Consider the following 7,057-nt stretch of genomic DNA (forward strand, 5'->3'; position numbering starts at 1 on the left):
ACCTAACAGAGAGGGGAAAAAAAAAAAAAAAAAAAAAAAATCAACAACAGAAAAAAAACAGAGGAAAAACCCATCAGAAGACGAGCAGAGAGGGTGAAATCAGGGAGGGAGGTGGAGGGTTGACCTTTCACCCCTGGAGCCTTGATGCAGAGTAACCCCTGACGGACAACCCCATTTCACCTCTGACCCCGTTCAGACCTCAATCGGTGACGAGGCTCCACACACACACAGCGCCCACTGCCCATCTTTCCCTCCTCCTCTTCCAGCGGTTTTGCTCCTTGGCATCGCCTCCCGCCTCCCGCCTCCCGCGTCCTTCACCCTCTCTCCCCCTCCCTCCCCCCCTCCGCCACTCGCTCTGCCCGCTTCCCATTCATTTCCACCTCCTTCACACCCCGCGCACCCGCTTGCACCCCCCCCCCCCTCCATCCACTAACAGGCACGGCCGATGGAGCTGACACGTCTCCAGCTGAGAGCAGCCGAGCAGGGTCGATTGGACCGCGCTAGACGCTCCAGCCCTCCCTCCCCGCGCTGCTTTCTGCCCATGTTTGTGCCTTTCGTTCTCAGACGGCGACCGACCGCCCCATCTTCCCCTCCCTCCACCCCTGCCCCCGCCTCCTGCGGGGGGGGGGCACTGGGTGTTTGAGGTGTGTTTAGAGAAGACAAATGAAGGAATCGCAGGATATCGACGGGACAGAGCTGTCCCTTCGTTAGCCCCGCCTGTTAAATATTTAAGGATGAAGTCACGTGACTGCTTGTTTCTCCTTTGGTGCTCTTTCAGAACGACAATTAAGCGCACAATTGGAATTGGAAATATGTGACAAGTGCGTTCGTGCATTGACTCTCGCTTGATAAAACACCGTGCCAACGCGCGCACGTGTGTGTGTGTGTGTGTGTGTGTGTGTGTGTGTGTGTGTGTGTGTACACATGGAGTCCCCGACTGCTGACTAACGGGCGCACTGGGCTGCGACCATTAATTATTGAAGGCGTGCGTTTTAAACAGGATAAGAGTGATGATCCATAAATAGGACGGCGAGACATCACCCGAAAACCAAACAACCAACCAGGAATCACGCTTGTCCTTCCATCCTGTTTAAGAGACAGGGCCGTTGGAGTGTGTGTGTGTGTGTGCGTGTGTGTGTGTGTGTGTGTGTGTGTGTGTGTCAGTGAGGTGTCCGTGCGGTGCAAAAAAAACAAAACATGTTTGGCTCCTGTGAGAACAGGTGTCCTAAAAATCCCGGATCAAACCGGCGCGTATCTCTCTCTCTCTCTCGCCGCCCGTTAATGACGGCTAACTTGGGTTAAACTACCCTCATTATCAATCCCGATCAATACCGCGCGGCCCCCTCGGAGATGGCTATCGACGTCCTGTTCAAACAGGCGGACAGAAAACCAGGCTTTCCTGTATTGATCGGCCGAGTCCATTTCGTGACCCGCATCAGGTTCAAAGGTTAAAGGCTGTATCATGTTAGAAACATAGACATTGATCGCCTCGGACGTGGCGGAGACGTGAAATTGAAAAGATTCAACCGCGTGCGAATTGATTCCCCCCCCAGCCCCGTAACAAAAGACACCGATCCCCGTTTTCGCCGATGCGTTGCGCTCCGCTAGATAAAGAAGCGGATCCACAATGAAAAATGAATTGACCCGTGCATGAAGAGGTGCGCTTCAGGGGCGGGAGAGACTCCGCCGCACTCTGGCGCAGTAGGCACTCAGTAGGACGCTGCGCTTAAAGAGCTTTTAACCTTTGAGCGGCTGACAAAGTACGGGGTGGGTGTATGTAGCGGCTGCAGACTTAAAAAAAAAAACAACAACTCAGACCCTTTTACTGCAATGACGATGCGACAGAGGTGGCTTTGGAGGCGTCATACCCTTTTTTTTGTGGGTTTCTCCTCCTGATGTTCTTGTTGCGAAAAACAAGTTGAGTATATTCCAGTTTCTGTTTATCGCGGTCGTCTTTTGTTAAACTGGAAGGTAGTGTTGTAGTCAAGACCTGCACCAACCGAGACCAAGATGCTATCAAGACTAAAGAGTATCGAGACCGAGACAAAACCAAGACTTACAAAATAATAAGCACGAAACAGGAAAAAAAATGACCAGTATGTTTTTTTTAAATTCAAGTTTGCTTCTAAATCTTTTTTCAGCCGTTCAATAATTTTCTTCAACATTTTGCTGCTTTTGCCAACTATTGTGAACCATTTTCAAAGAACAACTTTGCTCCATAAAATAAAAAATAAAAAATGAACTCGGAATAAGGGGGTCAAACAGAGCGTAAACAACGGATTCTTCATGTTATTATCATGTCACTATCATGTCATTGCAATGTTGGCGGAGTCTTGACTGGTCTACATCAAAAATCCGAGACCGAGACAAGACTGAGTAAAAAGGCCTTAAAAAGCGGTCTTGGGACCAATACCAACCTCAAGTGCTGCAACGCCAGCGGAAGGGTCGGTCCACCAAACCAAGTCCCAGTGCAACAAACACGGCCCACTCTGTTCTTTCCTCGATGAACTTGTTTAAAACATGACTTTTTCAGAGAAGAACGGTGCCGGGAATTCTTTTTTTCCCCCTTTTCGTTTAATCAATACTGACACAGCATTACGGGAATGATGAACTCGCCGCTTTGTACGCGTCAGTCGTGTCTTTCTATTAACTTTCAGTCAGCCGTCTTTGTCCCATTTTACACCATTTGTCTTTCTCTCTCGGCATTTGACGGCGCGTGATTGAAAAATGACTTGCTCGGCCTAAAAACAGACCGCGATGGGAAAATATGCGAACGCATTCATCAGATCTGCGTTTTATCACGGCGGAGGGGCCGGGGACGGCAGGCTGGGTGGGTGGGCATGTCAGAGGGAGAATTACCCCTCTGTGGATGCGCATCTATCAACTTAACTGTCATGTAATGACCCTGGGAGTCATCAAGGAGCATCAGTCAATCTCCTCGTGGCACGGGGCGGCGCTGCCGCCTCCGCCGCCGCCTCCGCCGCCGCCGCTCCCTGCTTAATTCATGTTCATGTTCGCCGCCGCCGCCGCGATCAATTCGCAACACGCAACCACTGCAGTGGATGGGCGGAGGGTAGTGGAGAGTATTGACCGCGGCCGTTGGCTCGGTCCTGCTGCTGCAAGAATGGACGTAATTGGTCAGGACAGATACACAGGACCCTTAAGTGGGAATAATGTTGGTTGGTTTTGGTTGATTCGGCCGAGGTGCTGATGTGTAAAAACCAATTACCGCCGACCGACCACCCACAGTAGTTTTGGAGTGTTTCGGGCTCTTCCGACGCTGCGGTTCTCACTCCAGCGCCAGCAGAGGGTTTAATGTCAGTATTATTAAGGCAAGGCGGGGGGGGGGGGGGGGGCGCTATTGGTGATGTCGGCGATTTTGGATTCTGGCGTAGGTTCCGCGTCACGCGTGCGCGCGTGCGCTTCAGCTCTCGGAGACCCGACTTGTATTTTCTGTTTCAGGTAAGTCAGTGCTGTCAGAGCAAATAGGCACGGGCTTTGTGCAGCCATCCACAAACTCACTCCCAGGGGTCCGTCGGTCGTCCGAGGAGGGGGTTGACAAGGCAGACCACCCCCCTCCCCCACGACCCCCCCCCTCCCTGTCCTCAAAGAGCGAGCACCGTCAGCGCACGGCAGGCCGCCGCTGAAGAGACCCGTGACATGACGGCCGACAGCTTGACAAATAGCATAACGGCGACATGGCCGCAGGGCTTCAGGAATGTGTCCACGCTGCTGTTCGCGGCGAGCTCGGCGGCCGAGACAAAGAGTCGGCTCATCGAGTTCCTCAGACTCACCGGGACCCCGAGGAGAAGTCGATTCAGCAGATCCCGGCGGTGATTTTTTTTTTTTTTTCAGGGGCAAATGTCCAGCTCTAGCAACTTCCATTCGCCATTCGCGCACACACACACAAAAAAAACGGATTTTGAAAATGTGTACGACTGACAAAACAGGCGTTAAAGTGGCACTGAGAGCTTCTGATCTGTCGATGACGGCTGAGTTGAGAAAAAATGTTGAGAAGTGAGAAGTCCCGGCCGTCGTTGGCCGCTTTCAGTTTACAACCACAATTGTCGTCGTGTGAAGGTGACAGCAGAAGTGTTTTTCCAATCGCACAACTTTTCAGTGCATAAGAAAGCAATAATTGCCACAGGAGTTTGCAAGGAGGCGGATGGGGGAGTGGAGTTATTGCAATAAAAAATAAAAAAAATTAAAAAAAAATTCTTGTTTAAATGGATAAATATTTCAAAAACTGAAATAAAATAAAACGATTATAAGAAAGGTTAATTGAACCTTTTTTTTTTTAGCGGTCATGTGACTTGGTGTTTGGGGCTCATCTTTTCCAGCAGTCAGTAGTAATTCAGAAATGGACATCAGTCAATTTCTAAAACATTGACTTAAGACAATAGGTGAAGGAGTCGACGTGTGCAGATCCAGACCCGCAAACAGCTCTGGAATAGCATGTTAAGATAGCTCCGCCTCTGACTGCTTTCACAGAATTCCCCACAAAAACGAATATAAAGATGATGATTTCCCACGAATTATGACAAGTATTCCTGTTTCTAATATTAAGTAACCAGTGTGCCTCGGTTGTGTGCGGTCATTTGTGATAGCCTGTGTAGTTTGACCTCAGATTACCGCTACACAGGGAAGCTAACTGGACAGTTGACTGTATTGATTGTTCGAGCTCAGAAACTTTATAAATGTCCCAAAAAAGTTGGTTTCACCAAAAATAAAATAAAATCAAAGCCTCTCCTTTGTCCTACCTACAAGTCTGCAAATATGGGAGCGTTCGATGATGACAAACCCGCGCGCTTGGTTTTCTGAATGTGACTCACTCCACCTCAGGCCATGAACTCTGAGAGAGAGAAAAAAAAAACCAATCTCTCCGTTTAGAAAGACGTCTGTCGTGCTTTGAGTATTATTTTTGTGCAAACACAAGGCAGAGAAGCAAAGCCTTGTCCAGAATAAGAACACAGTTGAAAAATTCCTATTTTCGGCGTCACAACCGTTTGATAATTGCCCCCCGCGCTCCATCCTGACGGGCTCCAACGCGGTCACCCCGCGCTAACGCCGCATTTCGGCGGGACGTCGTACGCTCGCCGTTTATCGATTGTTCCTGAGTGACGGCCGCAGCAGCTGCGCCGCAGATCCCAGGTGTTTGACAGATGCCTGCGCGCCGGAGAGCGGCGGGGGAGGGGGAGCCGTGACGTCGGCGGTGTGTGGGGGGGGGGAGCCGAGGGGCGTCAACCCCTCTTTCGCTTTAAAGTGCATTTACACAGTAGTTACCTGATGCAACAGGGGAGAAACAGGATGTTAATGTGGCCGAAGCCGAAGGGAAGCGCTCGCCGCGCGTCGGGTTCCCGGGAGACTCGGGCAGAAAGTTCCTTCCGCAGCGGGACTTGCATGGGAGCAGAATATCTTGTATATTTGGTTTGGGTTACGTGTAAGACATGTTTTATTTATTTTAATTTTTTTTCTTGCCTTTGATGGGGACCACATGTGGTATGTAGCGATGAGCTGCCGGTTCTTCCGCGAGCCGGACGCCCTTTATTTATGTCGGATATTGTTGTGAGTCAAGCGGTCCCTGGTGTGTCGGACCACATCAATGGTTACCACGCGAAAATAAAACCCATTTCTTTTTTTTTAATTCGCCGCGGCGACTGAGCAGCCGCACTCTGCACGCGGAGGCAATGAAGCCGTTTCTGAAATTGGTGTTGCACAAATGAAACGGACTTGGGTTAAAACACTTCACCTCACACATTTCATTGCGGTATATTTATGAAGGGGATGGATGAAGTGGAATAACGCAACGGCCTCGCTTGACCTCCGACACTGACACTGCCTGCTCGTCAAGTGTCGCTCGTCAAACCAAATGGCGATTTGCTTTAAAGTGTGGATCCAAAGTGTACCAGATTATTATTCCGCTGTAGGGACAGAACGTGTCCGGGGCTGCGCAATGTGTCCGGGGTCCTACGGCAACTCGATTAGGACAAACTACATCGCGGTCGGATAAATAGATAGAAAAGTAGATAGACGGATGGATATAACCATATCATACATATATATAATGGACAGAACGAACGAACCGTAGATCTATCGTTCGTTTTTCTCTCCGCTTGTTCGTTCAACCGCGATGTAGTTTGTCGTAATAGACTTGCCGTATGTGACGTCGTTGGAAGGGGTCTGGCGATGGCCGATGACGTCACATACGGCAAGTCTATTACGACAAACTACTTCGCGGTCGAACAGGCACACGGAAAAAACGAACGATAGCTAGATAGACAGCCATCTGTCTATTTATTGTGTATCTAGTCAGACACATTCCGTAGCCCCGGACAGATTCTGTACCTACACCGCACACTGACGACCTCTTAAGTCTTTTGGGTTTGAGGGAAAAGTTACCCATGCAGCAGCGTCACATAAAATGCAAACCTAATGTATTCTTTTTTTTTTTTTTACAGGCAGGAAAACTCGATTAATTGTTAAAAGTATCGCTGACAGGCTACCTGTCAGGACGGCACCTTCTATTATCGTAGCCACAGCATCACACACACACACACACACACACACACACACACACGCACGCACGCACGCACCCGCACACGCACAGCGCTTCCGTTCCCAAGTTCATCATTTATTAAAGAGTCTGATCTCTCTCGGAGACGAGCCGTCACAGCTGCGTATCCTGCTGCCCTTTCACCGCCTCATCGTCTTGGTTGTGTGCGGGCGCACATGGGGTTTGACGGATGTCAGTGGACAAACAGCGCGCGCCTTTGTGTGTGTATAACTCAGTGTGTGTGTGTGTGTGTTGTTGCTGCTGCTGAGGAGAGGTGAGCTGTGGGAGGCCGCGGTGATTTTTAGACTCCTTGTTTCCTCGGCAGAGCGCAACAGTGCAAGAAACGTGTGGAGCCACTCGGAGAGCCAAGCTGTAAAAAAAAAAAAAAGAACAAAAAAACAGAACAACAAAAAACCCCAACAACATAAAGAACTTCACGACGTTCCCTTTGAACTTATGACTTCTTATCTCGTCGGAGCTTTTGTTCTCTCTCGCAGCGGAACG

Source organism: Nelusetta ayraudi, unplaced genomic scaffold (genome assembly GCF_046127955.1).
Source record: "Nelusetta ayraudi isolate G7.1 ecotype Tasmania unplaced genomic scaffold, CSIRO-AGI_Nayr_v1 ptg000026l, whole genome shotgun sequence".
NCBI classification, from domain to species: Eukaryota; Metazoa; Chordata; class Actinopteri; order Tetraodontiformes; family Monacanthidae; genus Nelusetta; species Nelusetta ayraudi.